Raw genomic sequence first — 15,382 nt, forward strand, 5'->3', positions numbered from 1 at the left:
ACACAGGATACTTCTTTGCTCAGAAGGCAGGAAGACGTTTCCTTATTTGGTCTGTACCGGTTTGAACTGGGAAAGCTGACACACGAACCTTTTTTCATCTATATAAACTGCTGTGTATCAAATAAACCTTTGAGTCGATTGGGAAGGCAACCTAAAGCAGTCTCTGTTTTCTTGTTCTCCCAAGCTGCTCCCGAGCTCGTACTAACACGCTGAATGGCATACCTGAGTGTTACTTTAAATAATTAGGAATCTTAGAAGGAAAGGACAGAACTCTGCTTATCGCTCACGCCACGGAGGAAACCCGGGAAGGCAATTTCCTTCAATTTTGGTGTCAGAAGTGGGATCCTGACAGAAGGTAAATATGTGTCTTTCATATTTATATAGAGACCATATTATACCTCTCTCAGTGATCGATCCATAAAAAAACGGGATATGCTGACGAAGTTTCACTTAGTGATCCAGAGAGATACACTGACTGACTTCCTCAGTCCCCGAATCCATAAAAAAACGGGATATGCTGACGAAGTTTCACTTAGTGATCCAGAGAGATACACTGACTGACTTCCTCAGTCCCCGAATAAAGTAAATTAACCCTTGTGTGGTGTTGGTGGACACAGGAAGTTGCCTGTTGTCTTGAATATTTTAATTTTGTTTAAAAAATAATAATAATAATAATAATTAATTGTTTAATTAAACGTACGTTAAAAAGTGAGAAGTTGCTCACTCAGAAAAAGTGACACAGAAAGTTGCCTGTTGTCTTAAATACTTCTCGTTAAGTGAGAAGTTGCTCATCAAAGAGTGACACAGGGAGTTGCCTGTTATCTTGAAACGTACGTTAAAAAGTGAGAAGTTGCTCACTCACAGAAAGCTAGTAAATAATTAAATTTAATTTTGTTAAAAAAAAAAAAACGAAAGAAAACTGAAAACGGGTCTCACAGACCCGATTACCATACAAGGGTTAAAAGCAGTAAATTAAAAGCAGAAAGAACACAGGAAGTTGCCTGTTGTTTTACGAGAAGTTGCTCGTTAAGCGAGAAGTTGCTCGCTAAGTGAGAGTTGCTCACACAAACAAAAAATTGCTAGCAATAAATTTAAAGTGACCTCAGCTGTGCCGCAGCGAAAATACTAACCTAAATCCTCCTAGCGTGTAAACCCCTCTGGAAATCACTGAACATGGGTCAGAATTATTCAAAGACCACAGACAGGTCCGATAAAAAAATCTAAAGTACCTGTAAAACCAAAAATTAATAAAATACAAAATAAAGTCTCAAATAACGGCTCAGTACAACTCCCATTTCCGGTTACGTGTAACCTACGTCCACGAATCGGTGAAGACGTCCATGATCACGTATCCAGAACATGCGGGAGTGCTTATGTGACTGACTTTGTTTACAACTTAAGAAGTTCAATGCATTCTAATTTCTTTTCGGAGCCTTATCCCGAACGATTATCGCCAGAAAACAGGTCAGTAGAAATGTTGAATATCATTTGTGATAAGAAAAGTAGTCTGCTTAAAAAGTCCTGTAGAAAATATATGATAGAATGCCGCGTCGTGATGCATCAAATGTTACCGCTATGGACAAAAGGAGGGTAAATAATGACAAAGTCGCCGATTTCTTTAAAAATCTAAAGAAATTCCTGCTAAAAATGTCCAGAGACACAATTGACTTAAATGCAGTAACTATGTGTAAACAGAAGCCTGATGAATCTATCCTAGTATTCATAAAACGCTTTATGCACTGTTGGACAAGCTAGAGGTGCAAATTCAGCTCAGTTTTCCAGCAGCCGCAGACACCCAAAGCAAAAATGAATTTGTGTATTTCATTTAACATAAAGGGTGAAATGTTTGCTGACACTGATAACAGCTTATGTTTTCTCTGCCCTATGTACCGACATGATGGAGAAGGAACATCCTCTGTGTCAGCTGGACCCTCAGCAGAGAATGAACTCAACATCCTTTTTGTCCGGTACTCTATGTCACACACTGTGCCAAAAAAAAAACGTGTACAGACGCCACTAACAGGTAATCCCATGACTGGGAGCCACACTTTTGTTTCTCTCACACTGTTCAACAACATGATAACTGCTCACACAAGTGAAGGTCAAACAGTGATTTTGTTACATAACTCAGACATAGGTTACGAAATATGTCGTCACATAGATCTAACCTACCCTATCCACTGTACTATTTCTGCACTTACGTTGCCAGCTGAATACCAGAATATGACATTGTGGTCTAAAAGTGAGAATGATATAGGATTTATTGACTGCATACCTTATCACGTACAGCTAAAAAAAAACAAAAGGCGAGTATATGTCAGGCAATGTCCCCTTTCCACGGAAAAAGCCGCAGCTCTAGATGTCATCATAGGAGATTTATTGACTACAGGAGTAATAAAGCCCACACTCCTGTCAATCCTGTGCCAAAGCCTAACAAACCTGGCGTATGGCGTTTCATACAAGACTTAAGGCAAATTAATGCAGTCAACATTCCTCTGCCACCTCTCGTTTCAGATGTTCACAGCATATTGACATGCATTGCATACACATTTTACCGTGGTGGATTTATGCTCCGCTCCTTTTTCTCAGTACCTGTGACACACAGCCGTTATTTGCATTCACACATAGAAATAAGCAGTACACTTGGACTCGTTTGCCTCAAGGCATGATAGACAGCCCTGCTGCTTTCTCAATGGTGATCCGTGCTACCCTGGACAGCTTTACTCCTCCTGAGGGCTGCACCCTGATCCACATGTGGATGACCTCCTCCTCTGTGCTGAAAGTGAAAAACTGTGTCAAACTGCTACACACATGCTTCTCCAGCACCTCCAAAAGACTGGCCACAAAGCATATGCAAAGAAAATGCAGTACTGTCAGACTTGTGTTCAATATTTGGGATTCACACTGTCTCACGGAAAACGTTCCATGACTGCAGACAGGGTCAAAGCTGTGACCTCTGTCCCTCGGCCCACTACACAGAAGGAAATGTTGTCCTTCCTGAGCATGGTGAACTATTGCAGACAGTGGATACCAGACTGTTCTTTTCATGACCACATTCTGCGTGACTGTTGTAAAAAAAGACAAGCCTCCTCGAATACTGTGGTCCACAGAAATGACTGCCTCTTTCAATGCATTACAGGGAGTGCTGACCTCCGCCACTCAAAGGTGCTGCCTGAATTGTTCAGGAATGCCGGCCTGCCTGAGGGCAGTAGCAGCTTGCTCTATCATGATAAGGGACTGCGAGAAGCTCACACTCTCACATGACACTATTCTACACACCAATCACCAGGTCATGACCATTCTAGCAAACATAACTACACAACATATGCAAATCTCACTATAAAAGCGAGCAGCACACCTGATTCGCCATGACATTTATTGATACTATTCTGTGTTCTTCTGACCGACAGGATGGCTCAGACAGGCTTGATGTTCATGACTGCATGACACGTATACAGGAATCCACAGCACCATGTCCAGATTTAGAGCAAACACCTATCTCAGACTCAGCCACGGTTTATGTGGACGGGTCCTGTTCAAGGCCGAGTGACAACTCATTTCTTTGTGGCTATTCGGTGGTAACAGTGCCTGACATCATACTAGAGGCTCACTCATTACCATTTCACTCAGCACAAAAAGCAGAGCTCATGGCTTTAATACGCGCCTGTGAGCTACATTTGGATAAGCATGTGACGATTTACACAGACAGCCGCTATGCATTTGGCGTTGTGCATGACTTTGGCACATTGTGGAGACAGAGAGGATTTAGATCTGCTGATGGAAAATAAATTGCTAAATTGTGATTTTGTTCAAAGACTTTTTCAGGCTATACAGCTGCCATCGGCCGTTGCAGTTGTAAAAACGAAAGGACACAGTACAGCTGACACAGACGAAGCAACAGGTAATGCCTTAGCAGACGTGACAGCCAAGGCTGCAGCTGCATCACAGCTCCCACCGCCGCAGGAAGTATTATCTGTGCCCCATACAGCTGCCACTTGTTACACTCCCAGACTATTTAGAAACAAATGTTGATTTAAAATTCATACAAGAGCAAGCCTCTGCATAGAATAATGACTGTACCTTAGATGACAGAGATGGCTTATACAAAATCTTAAGGGTTTGATTGCCCTCCCATATTCCCTGATGCCAGTCCTTGCCCGACATTTTCACTGTGTGAGTCATGTCGGACAAAGAGGGGTAATAGGGGCAATAAAATCAAGATTTGTAATTGAGAAAACATCACATGCAGTAAAAAGCATATTAGCAACCTGTCTAACATGTGCACGAACTAATGTAGGTAGCTCAAAAGCAAAACATCAGCATTTACCACAACCAGATTTTCCATTTCATACATTACAAATTGATTTTATACATATGCCAGCACAAGGAAGCATCAAGTACTTACTGGTAATAGTGGATCAATTTAGTAAATGAGTAGAAGCTTATCCAACATCAAAAGAAACTGCAGAAGTAGTCTGTCAAAAGTTGAGCAATGAAATAATACCCAGATTCGGAATACCTCACCAAATTAACAGTGATAGAGGACCTTCATTCACATTAGAAGTAATTCAAAAGTGTGCTAAAACTTTAATGACCTGTGTCAAATTACTTACTCAAGTCCTGTGTGAGATTAGAATGACTCAATCTGAAGTAACCAAATTATTTCCATTTGAAATAAGACTATTTCCAAGACCATGGTCAGCTTCCAGAGGGGCACCGCTAGTAGAAGGTGATCTATATTGCATTGTCCACTGATGTTCACAACCTGGTAGAAAAACTGAATAATAACTATCAGAAAGTTTGTCTCTCTCAGCTTTTCCCCTCCACAGTTCCACCAGTGGAGACAAGGAGACGCATGTTGGAGAAGCCACTAAAACCAAGGACACTCTGGGAGGCCGCGTTTTCCAGCCCCCAGGCTTTACTGGCAGTGACGAAGAACCAGCATCCTCACAGACGGACAACCTCAGTGGATTCATGCCAGCAGGGTTAAGACCAGCCCAATCGGACCATCTCAGGCGTCGGATCAAGCAGACGACATCTCCGGCGAGCCAGCGCCCGGAACTAGAGCAAATAAACACACACGGGTAGATGACATCTCCGGCGAGCCAGCGCCAGGATCCAATGTACACACACACAATCACTGATTAACACACAACGTCTGAAAGAGCAACAACAAGGTACTCAAACATCCAGCAGGAACAGAAAGCCAAAAGTACCACATGATGTCTAACCTGATAAAGCCAGACTCATTTCATCCTGATAATGGAGAAAATGAAATGCCCATTGTCATCATACGACGCTTATTCAATGTCTCTCGAACCTGGGACCAGGCCAGGAGACAACTGAAGAACTGTTTTTCTTATATACTTTCTTATATATTTAGGTTATTTATCATATCTATCGCATTAACCTTAGGATTTCTCTTTGCTATTTTGTATTGTAAACTGCAACCATGTTCACATTTCTGCAGGTCATATTTTGCTGACGATACCTCATGCTCCATTTTGCAAGACACCTACTTAATGCACTCCTCACGTTCCCTAAAATCAGTAAATAGCAACATAGACGCCACTAATAAACCATTTTATGCACCCTCTAGAACAGGAGCTAACGCCTGGTATGAAAATGCCAGAACAGCCGCTCGTGATTTAGGAAACAGTAACTGTTATGTCTGTTCAAAGGCTGATGCAGAACAGGTAATAGTAGGATACCCCATATCCGGTTTCCCCCTCACTGAGGGACTAGAGAAAATCAGCGGAAATAATGCTCTCTTTAAAAACGCTTTACAGTTGACTCTGAGCCCTCTCGACTGCCTACTTAGACACACACATAGATTATACAAAGGATAACTATACATTCTTCTCTGACTCCCCAGGTGCACGCTGTAATGAGACATGGCTAGCTGTCTCTATGGCTGAAGTTGTATCATATCTGGAGGAACACACACACAGTTCAAGTTCGAGCAGAGACCCGATCATTGTTCCCCCAGACGGTGTATTAAATGACACTGACTGGGGGGAGTTAGTTAAATCACACATGGTCACGCGCCTGACCAGACCAATCCCACATGCTTATTGGATGTGCAATAATACTCTTAGATTAGCTTTACCTGTTAATTGGACCGGTACCTGTGGTCTAGTAACCGTTGATGTATGCTGTACTTTCATTCCCAATAATACCGCTCCTAACGGTTCATTCACACAAGCTATGAATAAACTTGAAGCATTGCAGATAGAACTAATTGCCAATACAGGTCACGGTCAGTGGCTACATAAGTGGCTACAGGACACGTTTGGGAGATGGAAGGAACTAATTGTAGCCTTTGTAACCGTTGCAGCATGTTTTTGATGATTATTGTCTGTTGTGTAGTACCCTGTGTACGTTCAATGATAACCCGTATAGCTACTAGTACAGCCACTTCAATGTATTTGCAATTGGCACAAATTGACCCAGATTATGTGTCAGATGTCATCAATGATGTTCCTGATGTGTATATTGAACATTAGGTTGTGAACTATTACATTTTATGATTTGCTTTTTATATTATGTTATTACATTTGTGATTTTTCCTTTCTATTTGAGTTATTATTTTTAAAAAATAATAAAAGAGGGGAACTGTTATGATATTTTGATACCACGGTAAGCATTTACAGGATATTGTTTTATACAGGAAAACTGTTACTCAATAAGGCCGATCTACTAGTTGTTTTTCTCTTTCTCTGTGACCCAAGAATTAATGTGAGACTTACAGGCTGGTACCTCAAGGTCGAAAACACCACAGAGATGAGACCACTTCTTTACTCCCATCCTCCTTTTTCCTTATCTCCTGGAAAAGGCTCGTTAAAGGCTAGGTGGTTCGTTTCAGAATTCACTAATGAAAGAACTCTGTATTTTATGTCTAGGAGTGTATTTTGCTGGGATGATCATAAATTATAGCTGAACTGATAAACTACACACAGGATACTTCTTTGCTCAGAAGGCAGGAAGACGTTTCCTTATTTGGTCTGTACCGGTTTGAACTGGGAAAGCTGACACACGAACCTTTTTTCATCTATATAAACTGCTGTGTATCAAATAAACCTTTGAGTCGATTGGGAAGGCAACCTAAAGCAGTCTCTGTTTTCTTGTTCTCCCAAGCTGCTCCCGAGCTCGTACTAACACGCTGAATGGCATACCTGAGTGTTACTTTAAATAATTAGGAATCTTAGAAGGAAAGGACAGAACTCTGCTTATCGCTCACGCCACGGAGGAAACCCGGGAAGGCAATTTCCTTCACACGTATTACTGTAACCCCATTACATTTATTAGTAACACAGTAATGTAACGTATTACTGTATTAAATCCAGTAATTACATTACAGTTACAGTCATCTGCTCAGTTATCTGGGTGGATAGAACGAAAATATCAATGAAATATTTTTTTCTTCAAGCATTTCAAGCAAGTCTTGGTCTACATACAAAGAGGGACCGGAGGGTGTGTTCCAACTACAGGGGGATCACACTCCTCAGACTCCCTGGGAAAGTCTATGCCAGGGTGCTTGAAAGGAGAGTCCATCCGTTAGTTGAACCTCGGTTACTGAAGGAACAATGCAGTTTTCGTCCTGGTCGCAGAACACTGGACCAGCTCTTTATCCTCTCAAGGATACTTGAGGGCGCATGGGAGTTTGCCCAACCAGTCTACATGTGTTTTGTGGACTTGGCTTCTCCAAGTCCCCCCTCCCACAGGACTGTGTCCTTCGGGGTTTCCTGTGGGAGGTCCTGCGGGAGTATGGGATGTCTGGCCCATTGCTACGGGCCATTCGATCCCTATAAAACCATTGCAAGAGCTTGGTCCGCATACCCAGCAATAAGTCGGACTAGTTCCCGGTCACGAGCTAGGGTGAGAATTTCGGCCATCCTGGAGGGGCCGAGTAGAGCCGCTGCTCCTCTACACCGAAACGAGCCATTTGAGGTGGTTCGGGCATCTGACAAGGATGCCTCCTGGGCACCTCCTGGGTGAGGTTTTCTGGGCACGTCCCACCGGGAGGAGGCCCCGGGGCAGGCCCAGGACACGCTGGAGAGAATATATCTCTCGACTGGCCTGAGAATGCCTTGGTTTTCCCCTGGACAAGCTGGAGGAGGTGGCTGGGGATAGGGAGGTCTGGGCTTCTCTGCTTAGGCTGCTGTTCCTGCGATCCAGCCCCGGATAAGTGGAAGAGAATGGATGGATGGTTGGTTACACATTTGAAAAAATCATTACTTTTTTAAAAGTTACTCTAGGATACAGAAAACACAAGCCTGAAAAAAGACGACCAAATCGTGCCCTGACAGGTCAGCTGCCCTAAAAGCTTTTTTCCCCATTGCTTTCTTTATTTTAAAATTATGTTAGGCTACTTGGAGGAAATAATTAAGCTCAACTTATATAACCTGACACTGTAAAAACAATCTACAGCAAATGCTTTCTAACTACGAGGTGCCTCCCCAAGGTTTTGTGTGACAGAAAGATAGTCTGTGAGGTGAAAGCCACAGGTGTCCTAGAAACAACAAAAAGTCAATTTTGTGTAGTTTGGCCACTCATTTGGCCCACTTACAGTATTAACACAAAATCTGCAGCTGCAGCTTTGAAGCACGTCGGTTACTTTAAAACTTTTTAAAGCATCAAAGCAAGCAGTGACCCTACTCGCAAACACACACTAATAGCTAATTCTCCATAATAATCTGATAGCGCCAGTTCGCCAATGAACATGGACTGCAAAGGAACACAAGGAGACTACTGCGTACTGTATCCATAACAACAATAAGCTTCCTGTTTACATCCTCCAAAGCATCATGGGGGCAGCAGTTCCAAAAAGGTACAGTAGAGATAATTACCACCGTAGAAGTTAACAAAGAATAATAACAGGAAACAGTTCTGTGTGTTGTACTATTAATACATTTTTTCCACATTACAAGGGCTCAGCTCACCAGACTCACAGTTTATTCCCTATTTTGCTTAAAACGGTTTCAAAAGATGAATAAAAAAATGTGCATGTCGAACATTTGAACAAAATGCAGACGCAGCGCATGTGAAGCACATTTACTCATGTCGTGCGTTATGAATTTATGTGTTTGCTGTGTTGCAAATGAACTATTGCGTTCCTTCTCCCGCTCTGGGACTCAAATAGAGTTGCACCTCCAGAATGGGTGCTGAAGTTTAGAGCCAGGAAAGCATCTCCAAAAGTACAATACATGACATACTTACCAACAGGAAAAACTGAAAACATGGACATGAAAAACAAACAAACCAAAAAAATAACAAAGGAAAAATAAATGGACGTGCGATGTTACGACATACGTGTGATGAAAACAAAAGAGGGATGTATGTTTGTCAGATTTAGAAAATGATATCGTTCCCTTTCTGCTAAGCAATTGGCCCGCTTGCTGCGCCGTGGCTAAACATTGACATTGGCTACGCTGCGAGTCGCTGGAACAGACTGGAAAAGGAGATTACCGTTTTCCCAAACTCAGACTAAACTCTGCCCTGTTTTCCATTTGACTTGAAAACGAATGGCACCCGAGAGAAAATAGGCAGATGAAAGACAGACGAGTAGGATGATAACTTGTGCATGATTCCGAAAAGAAGTTGATGTACATCAGATGACAGCCGCCCGTTCCAGCCTCTGTTCAAGTTGCTCTGTGATCCTGCTTGTCCGCTTCAGCTTCGAGTACAAGACGTATGTGCTGCTTTTCCGCCCAGCTGGCTGCTATAACTGTTATCTTTGTATATAAATACCAAGATATATTAATGCGCTCTTCTGATCTATAATGCAAGGATAGCTTTGCAGAGGCTTTAAGCACCGTGGCAGTGTTTATCTGTTATGTAAGCATGACAGTGCCCTTAGATAAGACAAAAACATTCATCATCCGCTCCCCTCACTCCCTCCATTCCTCACCCTGTGCCCACTTCCTGAAGCTGAGCTCAGCACAGATATGTGCCCAGACCTTCCCACTCCCCCCCGACCTTTTCCCTGGTCTAGCGGATGAGGAAGTGTCAGTGGGAAAGGGCCCGGTCAGGTCGGGTCTCAGTCCTGGGATCTCAGGTTCCCGGCTGTTTGGTGAGCAAGCCGTTCCTCCTCCATGTATTGAGCCATCCACATGTGTTTCCTGTTGTTTTTCAGTCTAGGAGTGCTGCGCCAGCCTACCGCACAAGAGCAGGGGCCTTTTCCTGACGCTTTGTTTGGCCTGGCCTCTGGGACTGGCTTAAATATAGGTATGTGCGACAAAATGCCCCCACCGTGCTGATCATAAGCCACAACCAATACATTAGAGTGTGGTGAGGTCTCACATCTTTTTCATTTAATTACTTTTCATCTAGATCAGATATCAAAACAGCTCTACAGATGATGGGAGAATTTACAGGAGTGTTTACAGTTTATTGACGTTTATACTTAATTCATATCCGATAATTCACAGTTGATACAGTTTAGTAGGTTGTTTACACACTATTATGAGACAGCTGAAAGTGTTTATCAACATACAACAGTGGGGCCTTAAAGTTCATCCTTGACCATTATTGATTGATTTTATAAACTGAAGATACAATTACTATTTTTTCCAGAGCGTTAATTATATATCACATTCTCTTTGAAAGGAGACAATTTATAGTCATCTACCCGAACACTCTCTTGATCAAACACAGATGAGTTAAGAGACTAAACACTGTGATATGGCCATAAAAGCTCTGCTGTTAATAGTATCTCAATAGTATCAATAATTCATGGGGGAAAACAATGTTAGCAGATTCATTACCTAAGGCAAAATAAATTCAAAAGTACTTTGAAGAGTTTGGACTGCTCCACATTGGAATTGCAGTTTTATAACATTCATAAAGTGGTACAAATAGATAACTGAGATAAACAGTGGGGATGTTATGTTGTCTTATATTAAGCTGTCAGAGTACACAGGGCACAGTTTGTTGTGTATGGGGCTGCATAAAGGCAATGTAAGACTTTAGTCAATGTTCTGCTGGGAAACCTTGGTCCTGCCATCCATATGGATGTTACTTTGACTCATACCACCTACCTAAGCATTGTTGCACACTGTTTACCCCCTATAGCAGTCATCTGATGGCTGTGACCTCTTTCAGCAGGATAATGTGCCCTACCATGAAGCAAAAATGGATCAGGAATGGATTCATGAGCACAACAACGAGTGTGAGGTGTTGACTTGGCCTCCAAATTCCCCAGATCTCAATCCAGTCGAGCATCTGTGTGACGTACTGGACAAACAAGTCTGTGAGGAGGAAGCCCACCTCACAACTTACAGGACTTAAAGGATCTGTTGCTCAAATTTTGGTACCGCAGCAAACCTTCAGGGGTTTAGTGGAGTCTATGCCTCAGGCTACGTCTACTCTAGAAAACGGCGTATACGTCTGAAAACGCTCCGTGTCCACACATTGTTTTCATTCGTTTTCACAGAGTTGTGCGTCCACATTGAAACGGCTGAAAACGCTTACGTTCCAGTACTGCGCATGTGTGAAACGCAAGACGATTCGACCTGCCTCATTTCTGTCTGCTGTTTATTTTCTTTCCGGCTCTTTGAAACGTTGCGGCAAAATCTCGAGAAAAAGCACCGAGTTGTTTAAATGGACTAACAATGAGGTGGAGTTGTTGCTGCGAGTACCACAAAAGTACAAAGTTGCAAAAGCGAGTGAGAATTAAATAATTTGGAGAAAAGCTATCTGGAGCATGTACCCTTTAATAGGGCTATCAAAATTGAGAGCAATCAAAACAACTGCTGTATAATGCCCTCCGCTATTGGTCATATGACTGCATCTCATGACTAAAATGTGTCAGCATTTTCGAAAAGGCTCCGGGTTCGATGTCCACACTGCGACGCGAAAACGGCGTTTTCAAATGTATCCGCTTTGGAGAGCGTTTTTTTAAAGCGCTGCATTCTCCTTGAACGGAATGCCAAAGCGGAGAGAAACAGATGCGTTTTCAAACAAAAACGTATTATTGTGGACATGGCCTCAGTGGGTCAGGGCTGCTTTAGCAGCAAAAGGAAGACCAACACAATATTAGGCAGGGGGTCATAATGTTACGCCTTGTTGATGTATGTTCAGTAACGGAACAGATCAGGTTGTGAAAGGTTTAAAAAAAATGCTTAACTTGCCAAGTTGGTCCAGAGATTGAATTTACTTCTTCTTACCCTTGAACAGATGTGTTTGATGTTCCTAAGCCACTATCATGTGTTGAATGGTAGTTGATAGTTAAATGGCCTTTAGTACAACAGAGCATCTTTAGGACTAAATAAATCTCTGGGAGTGACTGAAGACATGTGGCGAGTCACACTTCAAGAAAATGTGCTATGGTTTACACCACAGCGCTGGAATATTAACCAGTGGAAATTGAACTTCTATTTTTATCTAATTATCTTCAGTGGAGTGTGAGACCAAGCCAACTGAACTGCCTCTGACTTTTCCGCAAAGCGAGCACTACATAGACCATCTACAGGGAGCAACAAGTCTCCTTTGATGTGGCTCAAGATGTTTTCTTCAAGGCCTTTTCTAAATTGAAAAGATACCTTCACACACGCTAAAGCAAAGCACGGCTGTCACATTTCAAGGCCCCTCGGTGTTGCCCCTCGAATGTTTTCCATCAAGAGACCGGCGGACTAATTTACAGTGTGGTGAGAAAAAACTGGCAGTTCAGCAATCCCACACCCCCCAACCCTTCCCATCGACTGCCATTGGCACCCCACACCCCCACTCCTGTCCTTCCCCTCCTCTTTCCTGACGCAGCAGTCCTGTGCCAGTGGGTGACATCACAAGCGCTCATCTCCAGAAAACACTGAAACATTCCCAGCAGCAAATACAGGAGAGATGGGAGAATGGCTTCCATATGGGGCTCTCTCGCTCTCTCTCTCTCTCTCTCTCTCTCTCACACACACACACACACACACACACACACACACACACACACACACACACACACACACACACACACGCACACCAAACTCTTTTACCTCTCGCTCTTTTTCCACAGGGACTGATGAGCGCGATCGAAGGACAAGAACAAGAAACAGGAGAACTGGCAGTTTATCTTTCTGACTGAAATCCGAAATGGAGCTTTCATCTTCAGCTGGCACGCGGTGTTTGCCCACAGCCGAGCCCGCTCACCCAGATCTATCATTTTATCATCTCTGTGTGTAGACAGGAAAGATGGCTCATCAGGTCTTTCTTTCTCTCTTGCGCAGTGATTGAGGAAACAGTAACTGGATCTCGGTGCTGGGCCGCTCTCCTTCCAGCCGCCATGGTTTGGCTTGGCTCTGGGCCAGCCGGCCCTGACACTCCATAGCATGGGAACATCCTGCCTCCCTGGCCTGAGTCACTGCTGTACCAGCGCCCTCTGAAGCAGTGCACACACCAGCTAGTACACTCACACAGGCACGCACAAATCATTTATTTGTGTCCACATCAATGCAAGATAAACAGTAAAGACACATTTTTCAAGGAGCAGTGTTTCCATATGGGGCTGATTTGAGATGACACATGCATGTATACACACAGACACACACACTGAAGAGGCAGGTTGTCACAATAGGAAGAAGTAGTGCAGCTATGTGTGTGCGTGTGGCTGACTGTACTTCAGTAGAGTGCAGAGAAGAGAGGCCTGCACAGAGATTAATGAATGTCTGCCCAATGTTCTCTTGCAGTGTAGGGGGGTTTATGGCCCTACAGTAACACTTAAATCTCTCTCTCTTTCTCACAGACACACACACACACACACACACACACACACACACACACACACACACACACACACACACACACACACACACACACACACACACACACATGCATGCACACACAGTTCCTTTAAATAGGACTCCTCTTTCTAAAGGGTTTGATTTATAATCCCTTAGAGAGAGCAAAAGGCGGGCCATGGATGGAGAAGTGTGCGTTTCTGTCTGGGTGCATATGTTTGCGTGCGCATGAATCAGTGTGTGCATCAGTTTGCTTGCAGAGAAAGTGAAGCCCTCTTCAAAGCAGCTCCGAGATGCCATGGAAGCGGGGTCTTTGTTTGGCTGCCATGTTATTTTTCCCATTAATCATAGTTAATGTCCATCTAATCCTTCCTGCACTCTACTGATTGCTGGCCAGGGGGTCATCATCAGCAGACAGAAAAAGAAGGAGGCGAGGGAGCAGAAGAAGCAGGAGGAGGTGAAAAAGACGAGGAGTAGGGGTGGAGTGGCTCATTCGCTTCTCCTTAACCCTGACCCTGGAGCTATTGTTCCTCCTAACTGATTGGGTTTAAATATTTCAAGTGTTAGATACCGCCAGCCTGATCAAAGAAAAACGCCCTCAATTAATCTGCTGGCATGCTCGCTGGATTAGCACATTCTTGGCACACTGTTGGCAAACAATGTAAAGAAAGAAAAGAAGAGGAATGGCTGAGCAGGGAAGAGAGAGCGGAACTGGTGGTGGCGTTGGTGGTGGAGGTTGTGGCGAAGCAGCAGGTGACTCAAGGGAATTGGAAGAAAAGGCCGTGCCAGCAATCAAGAGGGCTTAGCTGTATTTTCTTCCCTCAATGAACTCCTTGTCCCAGAGTTTATATGTACGTGTGTGTGTGAGGGAGGTGGGTGGGTTGGAGGTGGGGGAGGATAACACAGACTTTTTACATCAATATTGTTCCACTGGATTTCTACATGGAAACTGTGTAAGTCCCACACATGATGATTTTTCCCAGGATGTGTAGCAGGGTTTGAGTGTGCGCCAAAACCAAATTTAGTGTGTAATCAGGTAGAAAAATAAAGTGGGAGGAAAATAGGAGAGGAGAGTGAATGTGTGTGTGTGTGTGTGTGTGTGTGTGTGTGTGTGTGTGTGTGTGTGTGTGTGTGTGTGTGTGTGTGTGTGTGTGTGTGTGTGCACCTGCTTGGCTGCCATTCCCGTGTCTGTGTGTAAGTTAAATTTTAGTGCGTTCACATAACTGTTTAATTGTGTGTGCTTTGTTTCCAGTTAAACCTACAATGCTTTACTGGGAAACCTCAGCAGTCCTGTCACATGTACTGTCCAGCTAAACATCACCTAGTGTCCCTTATCTGTAGCTCAGAAAGCGGTCTTTGGGCAAGATACTGACGTCCAAGTTGGTCTTCACTGAAGTGTGAATGTATATGAATTTTTGATAGTAAATGCTTATGTAAATGGGTGAATGAGGCACTTTGTATAATGCTTTTTGAGTGCTCCAGTAGAGTAAAAAGCACATTATAAGAACTAGTCCACCTACCATTACCATAGTCACAATGACCCCCACAACAGCATTGGTCTCCAACATAAAGTTAATGCATCCCACCCCAAACATCCAGCAGGATGCGTCACAACAGCTACAAACAATGATCCTCCATAACACGAGGACACTACTGCC

The 15,382-nt window shown here is 43.4% G+C and overlaps 1 long non-coding RNA gene across 1 annotated transcript; it reads left to right on the forward strand.

Annotated features, from left to right (window-relative positions):
• Positions 1–1,331: 1,331 nt before the first annotated feature.
• On the forward strand, positions 1,332–7,103 carry LOC113012105 (uncharacterized). Its single transcript, XR_013900955.1, has 3 exons — positions 1,332–1,464; positions 1,907–4,729; positions 4,814–7,103. It is a non-coding gene; the product is annotated as an uncharacterized LOC113012105 (long non-coding RNA).
• The last annotated feature ends 8,279 nt before the right edge of the window (positions 7,104–15,382 follow it).

This window comes from Astatotilapia calliptera, chromosome 13 (genome assembly GCF_964374335.1).
Source record: "Astatotilapia calliptera chromosome 13, fAstCal68.1, whole genome shotgun sequence".
In the NCBI taxonomy this organism is placed as follows: Eukaryota; Metazoa; Chordata; class Actinopteri; order Cichliformes; family Cichlidae; genus Astatotilapia; species Astatotilapia calliptera.